The sequence below is a fragment of the Podarcis melisellensis genome (assembly GCF_964234715.1).
Source record: "Podarcis melisellensis genome assembly, chromosome: 12".
In the NCBI taxonomy this organism is placed as follows: Eukaryota; Metazoa; Chordata; class Lepidosauria; order Squamata; family Lacertidae; genus Podarcis; species Podarcis melisellensis.
This window is the reverse complement of record NC_138544.1, coordinates 54,785,909-54,802,899: the sequence shown is the minus strand read 5'-3', so window position 1 is coordinate 54,802,899 and position 16,991 is coordinate 54,785,909. Positions and strand designations below refer to the sequence as shown.

The window sequence follows — 16,991 nt, the reverse complement described above, 5'->3', positions numbered from 1 at the left end:
CCATAACCAGACACTGGAGAGACCTGTCAGGAGTAAGCACGGATCAATGATACCAAATAGTATGGGAAACAGCCCTACTAATAAAATTAACCAATAAACTGAAACGGACATGGGGACAAATAGAAGAAGACGCCTTCACCCCGGTATGGCTCCCCTTTATCACATGCACAGCCCAACAAGACAATGACAACAATCCACCAACAAATCAGTATGGCTAACCTGATCCAAAACACCCAACCGCCCCACTCGCACACGAAAACAAAGATCACCACAGCCAATCACAAACAAACAACCACACCCTAGGCCAACCCCAACCTCTCTCACCACCAAAGGAACACAAGTGAACATCACGAGCAACGCTTACACCAAACCCCACGTACATTAAGCATAACAGAAACATCACCACCTGGCCCCACCCCCACCATTCTTCCCTCCCTCCCCTTTTTCCCTCCTCCCTCTAATGTCTCAACAAATGAAACGGATTTGTAAAAATGTTACATGGAAAAAATACGAGAGACATTACACTTCTGTAAAACAAGAAAATCTTTAATAATAATAATATTTAAAAAAGAATACTGGACCAGGTGGGCCACTGACCACCTGATGCATCAGGCTGGGTTTATGTTCTTAACGTTTGTCCTTAACAGACTTTAGAGCAGAAAAGCTTTGCCTTGCATGATCCAGGAAGTCACTTACGGGGCGGGCAGGCAATTTTGTGCTTAGACAACACTGAGTTGTCTAACAAGTCAGTCATAAGAAGGCTCTTCCACATCGCAGGACAGGAGCTAAAAGGGAAATTCTGCTAATTGATCTATCAGCAGGCGCCATCAAACGCCGCCTCTTGTGCCAAGATCTCCTTGAAGTCGCCCCAGCTAAGTAAGTTATTTTTAGCAAACTTTGGACGCTTTCAGTGTCTTGCGCTAATTGGAAACGACAGTTTCAGCACCAGGGTGATGCAGCACAAAGGAAGAAGGAAGCCAGCTGGGGTTTGGCGTCTGACTCGACAGCCTTTCACTTTAGGTGCTGTGGGGAGGAAGGGGAGGCAGATGTCAATGTCCAAAATAGACGGGGAAGACCCAAGGGAGTGGGTGGCTGACGGCGCTGACCTCATCAGTGCTCAAATTACTGGAAGCCACTTCCTCTTAATTCCAGATGCAACCTTGCAGATGTTCAAAAGCAGCGGCTCTTCAGTTTCCCCACATCCACGGCTGAGCCTGTGGCTGCCCTGGTGTGATTCTAAACCCCTGTTTCCACGCTGCTGTTTTAAGTTGAAACCCAAGTGATCGCTGCCAGATCCAGACTTCAGTTTATACATTCAATCAACAGTTTATATACTCAGATCAACAGTGTGATGCAGCAGGAAAAGGAAAAGCTAACTCTAGGCTGCATAGAAGCATAGTGTCCAGATCAAGGGAAGGAATAAAGTTAAAGGGACCCCTGACCATTAGGTCCAGTTGCGGACGACTCTAGGGTTGTGGCGCTCTCGCTTTACTGGCCGAGGGAGCCGGCGTACAGCATCCAGGTCATATGCCTGCATGACTAAGCCGCTTCTGGCGAACCAGAGCAGCGCACGGAAACGCCGTTTACCTTCCTGCCGCAACTGTACCTATTTATCTGCTTGCAATGGTGTGCTTTCGAACTGCTAGGTGGGCAGGAGCAGGGACCGAGCAACGGGAGCTCACCCCGTCGCGGGGATTCGAACCGCCGACCTTCTGATCGGAAAGCCCTAGGCTCTGTGGTTTAACCCACAGTGCCACCTGCGTCCCTAAGGGAAGGAATAGTCCCACTCTATTCTGCCTTGGTCAGACTACACCTGGAATATTGTGTCCAGTTCTGGGTACCACAATTTAAGGAGGATATTGAGAAGATGGAACATGCGCAGAGGAGGGCGACTAAGGTGATCAGGGGTGCCAAACATGTTGCTCTTCTTTCCTTTGGGCCACATCAGTGAGACCAAGAGGATGGTGTTGTTGCCTAGGCAATCCAGGACCTCCATACGCAATGTCCAGGCTTTCGCCCCGGGAGGTTACTTCAGTGCTGCAAACGTAGCGGTTTGACCTCCCCCTGGAGGTGCACTCCATTGTCTCTCGAGGCAGACAGATGCCAGTGAGAGGAATAGCTTTTCCTGGACTGTACTTGTTTTGGCTGCAGGTATAGGTGGGATCACAATTTTAAATGCTTCTTCTGGGTGGAAGGCTGTGTACATGGGGCAGGGGAGAACACCTTGGGAAGGACAACAGACTAAACCCATCTCCCTGATCTGCTAGTTTTCTGCATGTAAGGAGGTGGGTGGGTGGAATTTATTTTTTAATAATAATATATCCTCAAAAGAACTTCAATGCATCTTGTAAGTCACACTGGGGGGAAATACAATAGCCATTAAAGCAAAATGCATCACAATTGCCAAGCAAAAGCCTCAAAATGTTAAAAAGGATTAGAACAGCAGTCTTCAGCCAGCCTTAAAATGTGCAGTACACAGTCCTGCAGTGGTACAGGCCAGGGAACGCACTTGATTCATTCTTTGGCCAAGCTGCTTCTCAGCACCTGCCTCCAAGGCAATGTAGTGGACAGACAGCCTTGACCAGAGGGAGAACAGGCAAGTTGGAGACCAGGAAGGACCTTGAGGAAGAGATCAAAGGAAAACTGACAAGCTGTTGACAGCTGGGGAACGGGAAGAGAAGGCTGAACAGGGCAATCCCAGTGCAGGAGCATCAGCGCAGGCAAGGAGGAAGGATCGAAGCTTAGCGGAATGTGCTTTACATTCAGAAAATACCTGGTTTGATTCCTTGTCTGGGCTGGGAGAGAGCCCTGTCATCAATCCTGGAGAGCTGCTGCCAGTCAGTGTGGGCAGTATTGAGCTGGGTGGACCAGTGGTCTGACTTGGTGAAGCCCAGCTCCCTATGCTCCTAAGCAGCAGAGATGACAGGGGCAAATGGCACACAGAGTGTCTGCAAAAGCACATCGTTTGGCACCAATGGAGAATTGCATCCTGATGGACCAGGCCAAAGGCCCATTTGGTCCAGCATCGTGTTCTCGCAGTGGCCAGCCAGATCCTCCTTCTCATGAGATGTAAACATTGTGGGACACCCGACTCAAAGGTTTACAACAATGGCAAGTCTCCGAAGGCAAAGCCTGTTCAGGAAGCTGGTTTTGCTGTTTACACTCAGATCTCGCTCTCTATCAATTTCCCAGTTGCTCAGCTGCTCAAATCGGGCACCCACAGCCAGGGCGATTCTCACACAATGCTTTCCCAGTCTTTTACACCACAATGAGGACTCTCTTATTTTAGTACCAAGCTGCAGGAAAGCACTGCAGCTGGGCGAAGAACAGTGGACGAGAGGGGCGTTTAATCTATGGAAATATTCCCCCAAGCAAAATGTAGGCAGCCACTTCCAGTCAACCAGAGCTCTTAACAGCTTGGGACCGATTCACTTGTGGGATCGCCTTACCCCATAAATGCCCCACTCGACCACTTGGATCTACAGAATTGGCACTGTGTTCCAGGCACAACATAATACTCATCCTGCAGTTGTAAGTAACTCTGGAACTCCCTGCCTATTGACATGAGGCAGGTACCTTCCAGCCTGCACTTGGGATACTGTATATTTGTTTGACAAGCCTATCCAGGCATGTAGAAACACGTGTTTCAATATTCTTTTATGGTTAATTTTAACTATATTTATTTTTTTATTTTATTTTTTTACCAACAACCAAAACACAGTGAAAACAAACAGTGAAACCCCCCAGGCGGCTGAAACATTGGGTATACATAATCAATAATAACATATTCAAATCAACCATATGTACAATTCTATATACCTTAACACTCCTCCCTCCACAAGGTTTATTTAACTTTTAACGTTTTAATTGCCCCAAATTGTTCAAACCTCATTGCGAGAAGCAAAGCTACAGGGAACCAGGCAGAGGGCCTTCTCGGTAGTGGCGCCCACCCTGTGGAACGCCCTTCCAGCAGATGTCAAAGCGATAAACAACTACCTGACATTCAGAAGACATCTTAAGGCAGCCCTGTTCAGGGAAGTTTTTAACGTGTGATATTTTACTGTATTTTTGGTTTTTATGGAAGCCGCCCAGAGTGGCTGGGGAGGCCCAGCCAGATGGGCGGGGTATAAATAATAAATTATTATTATTATTATTATTATTATTATTATTATTATTATTCAAACCTACTCAAATAAATCAATATCTTCTCATATCAATCCTCCTCTTTCTCACTGACCTTAAACACTTTCATTTTATGTATCTTCACAGTTAGGTATTCTAAGATTATAATATTATTCAGTTTTTTCCTCCAATGGTTCACCCCTAGCTCTTCTGCATTTTCCCAATTACTCGCTATAACCTGTCTGGCTGCAATTACCATCAATTTTACCCACTTACATTCCTCTTTTGTTTCTAACTCGGTGCTACTAATAAGAACCATTAATTTAGATAGTTCAACCTTCCTACCCACAATTCCCGATATTTCTGTGCCAATCTGTTTCCAGAATTCATTAACTAATGGACAATCCCACCACATATGACTGTACATTCCCATCATTCCACATTTCCTCCAACAATTCTTACTTCCAGATTTTGGAATATGATATAACCTTATTTTTATTTTTTTTGTAAACTGTTTATAAGTTCCATTACAAACAGGCGGGGTGCACATTTTCTAAAGCAAATGAAATTCACCCGGTGCTATACCACTGACATTCACCCAGTGCTATACCAGCTGCACTGGCTCCCGGTGGGGTACAGGATCAGGTTTAAGGTGCTGGTTTTAACCTTTAAAGCCCTATACGGCCTAGGACCCTTGTACCTACAGGACCGCCTCTCCTGCTATGTCCCACAGAGAAACTTACGGTCTTCAAACAAAAACATCCTGAAGGTCCCAGGCCACAGAAAGGTTAGGCTGGCCTCAACTAGTGCCAGGGCCTTTTCGGACGTGGCCCCAATCTGTTGGAACGCACTGTCACAAGAGACTAGGGCCCTGCAGGACTTGACATCTTTCCACAGGGCCTGCAAGACAGAGCTGTTCCACCAGGCCTTTGGCCAAGGCACAGTCTGACCCCCTCCTTTGGTAATCCTCAGAGAACTTTAGCCTAATGGTTGCCATCAATTTGAGTTGAATTAATTTTAGAATGAAATGGTTTTAGAATGTTGTACTATTTTATTGTTGTTAACCGCCCTGAGCCCGGCTTTGGCTGGGGAGGGCGGGATATAAATAAAAATAATAATAATTATTATTATTATTATTATTATTAGAAACATATCTGGCAGCTGCTCTCCAGGATCTCAGGTAGGCAGTCTGTCTCAGCCGTACCTGGAGATGCTGGCAATTGAACTTGAGACCTCCTGCATGCAAAGCAGATGATCTGTCACTAAGCTACGGACCTTCCCTGACATTGGCACCCCAGGCTCCTCTGGCAGAAGTGCTTCTGGGGCCGACCCCTCCTGCCTCTGAGTCCTTGCCTCACCCCTGGAAGAAGAGGAATCCGAGGTCACAACACTCCAGGGGTTTCCGCTGTTCCTGCACCATGTCTATTCTTACTTCTGGCACATGGGTTCATTAGCGCTTGCACGATCAGGACTAGCGGCATGTTCTTGCTAATATCCGTCTTAAAATAAAAATAAAAAATTGGGAAGCACTTCCAGGCACATGCCTTAAGCAGCCAAGAAGCTTTTAGGCAGACGCAAGGAAGTCGGCTTATTTTAGAATTTGCTTTAAAAAAAACCAAAAAAAAGCCCCCACCACCGCTGAAATCTCGGGTGAGCACAAGAGACAAGCCTGCCCTGGTGTTCGATCCCCCGAGGGAAGGTCAGAGGTCACCTTTCGCCTTGCTGGCATGACATAGCTGGTTTCCCCCAATGCTCTCATGTTGCCGAGCACAGCAAACAGCCTTTGGCAGCAAACTACTGCAGGGTGAACGACCAGCTCATCAGCCCCTAAATATCACATCTTCAGCAAGGAAGGCTTACCAGAAAGAGACAAAATGTTCTGTTTTGCTTTGGGATGACTGCATCCCAGCCGAGGAATGCAATGTTTTGAATATTGGAAAGACAATCCACATGCAGAATGGCAATTTTGGTCGAGGCAGCGGGGAGAGGAGAAGGGGTTGGCTAAGGTATCCTAATAGGGAGCCTATCTCTCTTATTACCAGATATTAGGGATAAGCAAGAGGATGACCACAAAGCTGTCTAATCCTCACACATGCCCCTCTGTCTTCTCTTTTCAGGGAAGCATGAGACTTATCATAGAGTTGGAAGAGACCACAAGGGCCATCGAGTCCAACCCCCTGCCAAGCAGGAAACACCATCAGAGCACTCCTGACATATGGTTGTCAAGCCTCTGCTTAAAGACCTCCAAAGGAGGAGACTCCACCACACTCCTTGGCAGCAAATTGCACTGTCGAACAGCTCTTACTGTCAGGAAGTTCTTCCTAATGTTTAGGTGGAATCTTCTTTCTTGTAGTTTGGATCCATTGCTCCGTGTCCGCTTCTCTGGAGCAGCAGAAAACAACCTTTCTCCCTCCTCTATGTGACATCCTTTTATATATTTGAACATGGCTATCATATCACCCCTTAACCTCCTCTTCTCCAGGCTAAACATGCCCAGCTCCCTTAGCCGTTCCTCATAAGGCATCGTTTCCAGGCCTTTGACCACTTTGGTTGCCCTCCTCTGGACACGTTCCAGTTTGAGAGTCAGCGAGGGGCCGAGGGAGAACTCCAAGGGCCAGGTGGAGAGGTTTGGCATTTGGGACCCCTGCCTGAGGGTCCCCCAGCCCTGGAGTAGACAAAAGAGGCAGGAAGAACAAGGGTGTTTCCAATAATAATAATAATAATAATAATAATAAATTTTATTTATACCCTGCCCTCCCCAGCCAAGGCCAGGCTCAGGGCAGCTAAAAACCAATAATAAAAACGAGTTGAATGAATACAACTTAAAAACAAGATTAAAATACAACATTAAAACAATTAAAATGCAGCCTCCTCACAGGAGGAGAAAGGAAAAAGAAAGAGGGCGAGGGAATCAAATTGACTCCAAGCCAAAGGCCAGGCGGAACAACTCTGTCTTGCAGGCCCTGCGGAAAGAAATCAGATCCTGCAAGGCCCTGGTCTCATGAGGCAGAGCGTTCCACCAGGCCGGAGCCATCACTGAAAAGGCCCTGGCTCTGGTTGAGGCTAATCTAACTTCCTTAGGGCCCGGGACCTCTAGGGTGTTCCTATTTATGGACCTTAAGGGGCATACCGGGAGAGGTGGTCCTATAGGTATGAGGGTCCTAGACTGTGAATTCTATAGAATCATAGAATTGGAAGGGACCACAAGGGTAATCTACTCCAACCCCCCTTGCAATGCAGGAGACTTTTTGCCCAACGTGAGACTCAAATCCACAACCCTGAGGTTAAAAGTCTCATGCTCTACTGACGGAGTGCCCCTCCCACTGTCCGTGAACACTGGCCATGCTGACCGGGGGCCTGATGGGGGTTTGATTACAACCACAACGGGAAGCCCATGTTACAGAAGATCTCTCCCTGAGCCACAATCACTTCTAGAGCTTAATGATGGAACCTCCACTTGCAAATGCCAGGAGCTGGCGACCAAATGGCAAGGGGAGCCTGGCACCTTCATGCCCTGCGTCATTTGAGCTTTCAGAAGCATCCAGTTGGTTGTGAAGGAATGGGTTTCTGTGCAGTCAGTTTGAAATGGGACCCAAAACCCCCCTTTTCTTCTTTCTCCAAGGGAGCATTTCTAAAATGAGCTGTTGAGCAAATGCATAACAAGAACACAGCTGTATAAACAAAGCTCTCTCCTTTATCAGTCACGGCAATGGATGACCTTGGCTGTTCCAGTGGAGTAGGGATGACACGTCTAGGTCTTATCTTACATCCTGAACACACTCTGACGCACAGACCTAGTCCGGGAACAGCGCCAGAGTGTGTTCTTGGAGTTGGTGACCTCTTGCTCCAAGATAAGAGTATAGGAACAGGAATACCCTATTATGGTCAGAAGTACAGGATGGAAAACCCTTCTATGGTTAAGAGTACCGCAGCAGGAACATCTGTGATGTCAACCTGCGTGTACAAGCTGACGTGGCTGGATTCCTGGGGAAGGGGGGAGAGGGTGCCTGAAGGATATATATACTGCATGAAATCTCTCATTTCTTTGGACTTGCTGTGGACTGACCACGCAAGTGCCTTTCTGCTGCTCCGGAGAGCAGAAATAAAGAACTCTTTCTCTGAACCAACCCTCAGTGTCATTTGACTTCCTTCCTCCCGTCCGGGAGCAACGCAGAGCCCACCAATCGGTAAAGTCTAATAAGGCTACAGTTGATGTTGGGATAGAATGCTGGGGTGGATTAACCTTCTTTGCTCTGCTGCTGGAGCGCAGGATCACTCATGTACCCTTTACAACAACAATTCTGCCTTCACCCTGTAGGAATAATGGAGATGACAAGAAGTTGAATGCAGGTGAGCTGTGCAGAAGCACACTGACAAGCATGCTCCAAGCAAGCTGCCGGCCAGCTCTGCTGAGGCTCCTTTTATTAGCAGAAGTCAGCAATTGGAAACAGTAGTGAAACCACCCTGAACTTAACATATTTCCATCTACGCACATTTCCAGCATTAGCAAATACATGTGTCAGCAGGTGCTTACCTGAAATGTTTTCCCCGATACTTGATTACGTCTGCGTCCCCGGTCATGATCCAGCCAAGCGATATGTCTCACAAACAAATTGTGAGAGGACAAAAGGTCAGGGGGAAAACCCTGTTTTCTAGCCAAGAAGGCAGAAGGTCAGGGAGAGCAGGCGCAATGCTCCTCGACGTACTGTTGCATGTCTGGTGTGAGGTTTGCCTTGTTACCTCCACCCCCACACAATTGCTTAGATCCATCATTTTCAGGACTGTTCCTTTTTATTTTTTTTAGAATTGGTTTTCATTTTCAATTTATTTTTAAAAAGTTGTGCATTCCCTCTTTCCACGTCTAAGGTATACATCTCCAATGAAGATGATTTTTAAGGTGATGCACGAGTGGCATGTATCCCTTGCAATAAATCTGTCGTCCACCCCCCCCCAACAACAACTGCATCAGAAGATGAGAGGTTTGCTTATTTACATCAAACTCTCTATACACATGATGCTTTGCACATAATAATAATAATAATAATAATAATAATAATAATAATAATAATATCTTTATTGTCATTGCCCCCTCTCGGGGACAACGAAATTACATACAGTGGTACCTTGAGTTACATACGCTTCAGGTTACATATGCTTTAGGTTACACACTCTGCTAACCAAGAAATAGTGCTTCAGGTTGAGAACTTTGCTTCAGGATAAGAACAGAAATCAGGCCCTGGCGGTGCGGCAGCAGCAGGAGGCCCCATTAGCTAAAGTGGTGCTTCAGGTTAAGAACAGTTTCAGGTTAAGAATGGACCTCTGGAACGAATTAAGTACTTAACCCGAGGTACCACTGTACTGTATTGTAACAAAGGAAGCCTCCAGACTGTCAGCATTTCACAGGAGTGATTCAGTAACATGCCAAAAAATTAAGTTTGTGCAATTAAAGTCGAATAAAGCACAATGGTTAAAAATATATATTAAAATCTGCAAAACCTGGACCTTCTGCAGTTTGAAATGCATTGAAAAGTGTGGATGAATGAATGAAGGAAAGGCATGTAAGGATGAATGCATGATGGCTGCTCACTGATGTTTTAACTTCCCCACGGACAAAGCAAAACCAGTGCTTCATATAAACATTGCACATCATCAAACCTCCATGTAAGCTTTGGGCGAGACAAATGCTCAAGAAATAGGTTGTCTCGAAGAGCCCTGAGATAGCATCACAAACATCACACAGCTCTGGTTAAAACCATGTTGGGCCACAACAGCTCAAGGTCAGTTCGAAATTCAGTTTAAAAGCCTGGGTCTTCAGGTGTCACAGGAAAGAACCTCAAAGAGGCCACAAGGAAATCCTTTCCAGAGAAGCTAGTTGATGACAGGGGTGCCACTACTGAGAAGACCCTGGCAGCCTCACTTGACCAAAGAGGATCTTAAGATTCAGACAGGTATATGCGGGAGGAAGTGATATTTCAGCTAACCTGGTCCCAAGCTCTTTAGGGCTTTAACAGGCACTTTGAACTTAATCTGAGGCCCTTCTCTGAGTCACCCCTCTGAGGGAGGCTTGGATGGTGATGACAACAGAAAGGGCCTTTTCAGTTGTGGCTCTTCATCATCCATCCCCTGCAGTCTGCTTGGCACCTTCACTGACATCTTTTTGGTACCAGATATAAACTAGCCCCCAATATCAGCTGAGCTGATACTGTTTTGTTGTTATTGCTGATACTGTAAACTCCCTGGGGCTGTTCTGTTGTGGAGCTTGTTTGTTTGTGTGTGTGTAATGTTTTGAAACCTTGGACAACAAATGACTAACATGTGGCTCAGTCAGTAGAGCAGGCGACTCTTAATCTCAAGGTCGTGGGTTTGAGCCCCATGTTGGGCAAAAGAGTCCTGCTGTGATGGCCTGGGAATCGGATTCGGAGGCTGAACCTGAGGGATCCCAGCCTGCACAGGAGTCCCCACCTCCAGAACCAGCTGAGCCGGGGCTGGGGCTTGAGCCTGAAGGGTCCTCACCTGTGCTAGATCCTCAGGTGCAGGCACCAGCTGAGTCTGCTCTGGCTCCTGAGGTGATGGAGGACCCATTTCCTGCAGGTGCTCCTCTCTCAGCCCCGTCAGGGGAAGCTGAGGTTGCCTCTGGGTCCGGTAACCCTCCAGCCTCTCCTGAGCTGCAGAGGCTCAGGGCAGAGAGGCGGAGGGAAGTAAGTTCCCACAGGAGGAGTGCTGGCCTCCAGGCCAGGAGAGGCGAGTCACCTGAGGATCAGGTCCACCCTATGCCTCGGGGCAGATAAAAGCCGGCCAGCCCCAGTCCCAAGTTGTGGGAGCAACATCAATGGTTGTCAGTTCCAGCCTGATCCCTGTCCTGCTTTCTTGCCGGAGCTCCTGACCTCACCCGATGCCCTGCCTTGCACCCAGCTTCGACTTCTATGGACTGCCTTAATATTGCACCATCGACCTCGGACTGGACTCAGACCTCGCCTCTCACATAGCCCCCAGGACCAGCACACCTCCATTGCAGAGAGGCTGCGCTAAATGATCTTTGTGGTCCCTTCTAACTCTACAGTTCTGCGGATCTAAGTGTAATTCACAATATTAATTATGATGATAACAACTGGGACTGAAACGAGACTGGGAACTAGTGCAGCTGGTAAAGCTGAGGCTCTTCTCCATGCGCCTCCTCTGAGAGGGGTGAGATGGGTGGCAATGAGAGAATGGACTTCAGTGGTTCCTTCCTGTCGGTGGAATGCTCTCCCAAAGGAAACACACCTAATAATAATAATAATAATAATAATAATAATAATAATAATAATAATAATTTATTTATACCCCGCCCATCTGGCTGGGTCCCCTCAGCCACTCCGGGCAGCTTCCAACAAAACACTAAAATACAATAACCTATTAAACATTAAAAGCTTACCTAAACAGGGCTGCCTTCAGATGTCTTCTAAAAGTTTGGTAGTTATTTTTCTCTTTGACATTTGGTGGGAGGGCGTTCCACAGGGTGGGTGCCACCACTGAGAAGGCCCTCTGCCTGGTTCCCTGTAACTTGACTTCTTGCAGGGAGGGAACCGCCAGAAGGCCCTCAGCACTGGACCTCAGTGTCAGAGCAGAACGATGGGGGTGGAGACGCTCCTTCAGGTATACAGGACCGAGGCCATTTAGGGCTTTAAAGGTCAACACCAACACTTTGAATTGTGCTCGGAAACGTACTGGGAACCAGTGTAGGTCTTTCAAGACCGGTGTTATGTGGTCTCGGCAGCCGCTCCCAGTCCCCAGTCTAGCTGCCACATTCTGGATTAATTGTAGTTTCCAGGTCACCTTCAAAGGTAGCCCCATGTAGAGCACATTGCAGTAGCGAGAGATAACCAGAGCATGCACCACTCTGGTGAGACAGTCCGTGGGCAGGTAGGGTCTCAGCCTGCGTACCAGATGGAGCTAATAAACAGCTGCTCCTGGACACAGAATGATGCCATCCTTGCCTGCTTTGGCTAAGACATTCCAGCTCAGCCAGGCTTTGACTTGCTCATTTTGATTCACACTTTGGTGTGGTTTCAGCCTCTGGGGTGGCACCTTTCTTATCAGAAGCTGCTCTCCAGGCAGCCCAGAGGCTGGGTAGCGCAAACGAACTAGGAGTGCCAGTTGGGCTCTCTGCTAGTGCACCACACTGACTTCTCTGCCACCTCAAGCTCTCCTTCTCCTGATGAGCAACTATCACCCAGCCTCGGGGCTAGCCTTGTGTGTCTCACTCAGCAAGCTATTTATGCACCTCTTATTGAGATGGTCCTTTCTTACAGCATCTCTGCACTTTAGGGAATTGTGTTGTGTTCTTTGCTTTTTAATTTATTCTGCCTGATTTTGCATTTTAAAGGTAAAAGGTAAAGGTACCCCTGACCATTAGGTCCAGTCGTGGACGACTCTGGGGTTGCACGCTCATCTCGCTTTACTGGCCGAGGGAGCCGGTGTTTGTCTGCAGTTTTTCCAGGTCATGTGGCCAGCATGACTAAGCCGCTTCTGGCGACCCAGAGCAGTGCATGGAAACGCCGTTTACCTTTCTGCCAGAGTGGTACCTATTTATCTACTTGCACTTGATGTGCTTTTGAACTGCTAAGTTGGCAGGAGCAGGGACTGAGCAACGGGAGCTCACCCTGTGGTGGGGATTTGAACCGCTGACCTTCCAACTGGCAAGCCCTCGGCTCTGTGGTTTAGACCACAGCGCCACTTTGAGACTTTCTGTATACAGTGGTACCTCAGGTTACATACGCTTCAGGTTACACACTCCGCTAACCCAGTAATAGTGCTTCAGGTTAAGAACTTTGCTTCAGGATAAGAACAGAAATTGGGCTCCGGCGGCGTGGCGGCAGCAGGAGGCCCCATTAGCTAAAGTGGTGCTTCAGGTTAAGAACAGTTTCAGGTTAAGTACGGACCTCCGGAACAAATTAAGTACTTAACCCGAGGTACCACTGTACAGCGATGTGTGAAATCAATAAACAAAAGGTTCAAAATGCCCCCTTCTAGTTAAGAACACGGCTGAGATCCTAATGTTTCTAGGATGTTTCTAAAGGCAGCACCAATAGTTCAAAGGCCTTGCTCTCTTTCATGGAGTGGAATCTGTTACTGCGAGGAGTCCCTAGTAGGGAAGCACCTGTTGTTACCTGCCCAGGTGGCTGTTCTTTCGTTTTGTTACCCCTATCCTCTAACCCAGCTGCAGTCGCTTCTGTTTTAGTAGCCCCTCCCAGGAGAGGGAATGCTCATCTTGAGCGATTTCTTCGGTGCAAATAAATCCTGCCAGACCTTAGATGCGTCTCCTTTGCTTAGAGAGAAAGGGAGGGGAGGAAAACCCAGAAATGCCTAGAAACGTCTCCTTGCAGCTAAGTCTTTATAAGGGCAAAACTCTGAAAACTTTAACTCGGGGTGGGGGGTACATGCAGGGAAAACGGATAGTTGCTCGCACCTCCTCCCTCCGCTCTCAGACACGTGCTCTCCATAGATTCAAAAGGGATCAAGGTTAGAACGAAGGAAAATCCCCACTTTCCCAGTAATTAATCAGCTCAAATATTTTGCTCGGACAGAAAGCAGAACAACCCCCTCGTCGGTTTGGGGGGAGGGAAGTGTCTCCAAGTCTAGCTCCTCCGCCCCCTCCTCAGATCTTCAGCTCAGGATCCGTGGATCTGTAGATCCACCCTTTCCGTAGTCCCACCCCGCAGGACGATTGGCCGGCGTTGTTAGGCTCCGGGTGAAAGACGCATCCGAAGCGCGCAAAGTTTGGATTGCTTTGCACTTTTGCGCAGTTGCGCCTTGCTGTTGCGCGGAGGGAGGTTAGCGAGCCTATGCCTCGTCTGGCGAAATCTACAGCTGAGCTGCTGCTAGACTGAAAATCCTCCTCCTCTCTCTCTCTCTCTCTCTCTCTCTCTCTCTCTCTCTCTCTCTCTCTCTCTCTCACCAGTGGGTTTCCCTGCGCAGCAACGCTCCCCCCTGACACGCGCACACGCACCCCTCTTCCTGCCTCTAACCCTGGGATGCTCTCTGGAGAAAGGACCGCCAGCACAGGACCAAAGAGGTGAGTGGACCGCTCTTTCTCAGCAACAGAGGAAGCCGCCTCGTGCTGAGTCAGACCATCGACCCAACAGTTCAGTGGTGTCGACACTGACTGGCAGGAGGGGTGGCGGGCACGCTTAGCCCTACACGGAGACGCCACCGAGGACTGAACCTGGAATTGTACTAGCGCGCAAAGCACACGCGCTGTCACTGAGACGCGTCCGTAACGGGATGGAGACGGTGGAAGGACAGGGTGGTGGTCCACGCGAGAAAGGCTCCCCCTAACACGTCTGAGCGCGTGGTTTTTCCCCTCCGTGAAATTCTGGCTAGGGAAACCGAGCTCAGCTTGGGAAGGGGGCGGGTGACGAGCTGGGAGTGAGAGGGCAGCGCAGAGCATCCTTTGTGTAGCCGCGCGTGCATCGCGCAACGTGTGTGTGTGTGTGTGTGTGTGTGTGTGTGTGTGTGTGTGTGTGAGAGAGAGAGAGAGAGAGAGAGAGAGAGAGAGAGAGAGAGAGAGAGAGAGAGTGTTAAGCCTTCGCTTAGCGATCTCCTTTGAAACCAAGGGGCTTCTTCCAGGTGCCCGAGGCTGGCGCGCTCTCCCGGGACACAGGGAGATTCGGGTCTGAGTGAACAGGAGGGGCTGGTCCTGCAAATCTGGATGGTGCACCTTGGGTACAATAAAGGAAACGTGAGATGGAGGGAGGCGGATAGCCACCCACTAAGTTTGAGAGCATCCGTCTGTGTGTGTGTGTGTGGGGGGGGCAAATGCACACTCGATTAAGGCATGCACATCCATGATAGGAAAATTTAGTGCACGTGTAATATTTAATGAATTTAGATGCATGGACAGTGTGTGCTGCCATAGATGATATATAGTGTGATATATGAAACTGTTAACGTGTAATATGTGATTTCGGTGTGTGCAGATGACTACAGCATATCCAACGTGTGGGTGATGTTTTAAGTGTGCGCAAATTTATATATATGAACATTGATAGAGCTAAAACTACACACACACACACACACACACACACACACACACATTGTTTTAGCTCTATCAATGTTCGTTTTTAAAATTGTTTTTAGCTCTTATTTTTATCTGTTAGGCTGCCTTGGATCCCTGTCAGGGGAAAAGGTGGAGTGCACATGAATTCATAACAACAACAAGAAGTGTGAACTGAGTGTATGATGCTGTGTGTAGGATTCAGATCTATGCTGTGTGTTGTGTGTTCAAATACACCCTCCACAAACCCATTAGAGTTAGCAACTTCTCAGCCTGTTTCTGTAGCTGTGCCTTCTGTAACCACACGCATTAATTAGTCCGTGTAACTGAAACAAATGTGTATATTCTTTCCCTGTTTATCCCTTTTTCCATTGCTGTACCCTTCTCTCTGTTTCCACTGTGTTTAATTTTAGCCACATCTGCGCCGTGCACTTAAAGCCCTGTGATATCACTTTAAACAGTCATGGCTTCCTCAAAATAATCCTGGGAGCTGTAGTTTGTGAAGGGTGCTGCCAAGCGTTCTTAGGAAACCCCTGTTCCCCTCACAGAGCTACAATTCCCGGGGAAGAGGGATTGATTGTTCAACCCTTCTGGAAATTGTAGCTCTCTGAGGCAGGATGGAGGTCTCCTAAGAACTCTCAGCACCCTTAAACTACAGTTCCCAGAATTATTATTATTTTTTGGGGGGAGAAGCCATGTCAGTTTAAAGTGGTATGACAGCACTTTAAAAACATGGTGCGGATGGGGCCTAAGAGTAAGCCCCCTACCAGCACATAGGTAAAGGTAAAGGGACCCCTGACCATTAGGTCCTGACTCTGGGGTTGTGGCACTCATCTCGCTTTATTGGCTGAGGGAGCCGGCATACAGCTTCCGGGTCATGTGGCCAGCATGACTAAGCCGCTTCTGGCGAACCAGAGCAGCGCACGGAAACGCCGTTTACCTTCCCGCCGGAGCAGTACCTATTTATCTACTTGCACTTGGACGTGCTTTCAAACTGCTAGGTTGGCAGGAGCAGGGACTGAGCAACAGGAGCTTACCCCGTAGTGGGGATTCGAACCGCTGACCTTCTGATCTGCAAGTCCTAGGCTCTGTGGTTTAACCCACAGCGCCACCAGCACGTTGCTCACCTCATATAAATAGAAATGCTAATATTCTGCAAGGGAAAGATGAAGTAGTTATTTGGGGGGGGGGGCTCTGACTTTTTCCTTGTTCTCCTCTGCAGCACGACTTTTGATAAGAACATGATAGCTCAGTCGGTAGAGCATGAGGCTCTGAATCTGAGAGTCATGGGTTTGAGCCCCACGTGGGGCAAAAGATTCCTTCATTGCAGGGGGTTGAGCTGAATGACCCTCATGACCCCTTCTGACTTGATGATTCTATGATCCTTCTGTGATAAGAGCAGCCTGCTGGATCAGGCCAGTGGTCTATGCAGTCCAGCCTCCTGTTCTCACAGGAGAATAGATACCCCAATAGGCAGTTCACAAGCAGAGCCTGAGTGAAACACAGCTTTTCCCTCCATTGATCTGCCTTGCCCTCCCCTCCTTTGAAGCCGCCCCCCCACGTTGGCAGCCATCAGCCCTGCGTCTTATGGGAGCGACTTCCATAGTTCTTTTTTTTAAAAAAAATAATTTTTATTAATAATTTTTACATTACAAAAAATGAAGAAGAAAAAAACAGAAAAAAGAAAAAATATCCAACAAAAATTGTTAAAAACAATCAATCTTTCCATCTCCTTATTTTTCATTTACTTGTTTCTCGGACCACCCTTTTTTGTATTCCAAATCAAATTATTAATTCAGCAATTTCTTTCCCTCTTTTTGCTACCCAGATCTTA

At 47.9% G+C, this 16,991-nt stretch overlaps 1 long non-coding RNA gene across 1 annotated transcript in view; it reads left to right on the top strand.

Moving 5' to 3' along the window:
• LOC309353458 overlaps positions 1-16,991 on the top strand; it is a 339,290-nt gene that overhangs the window by 225,218 nt on the left and 97,081 nt on the right. The window lies entirely within an intron of this gene.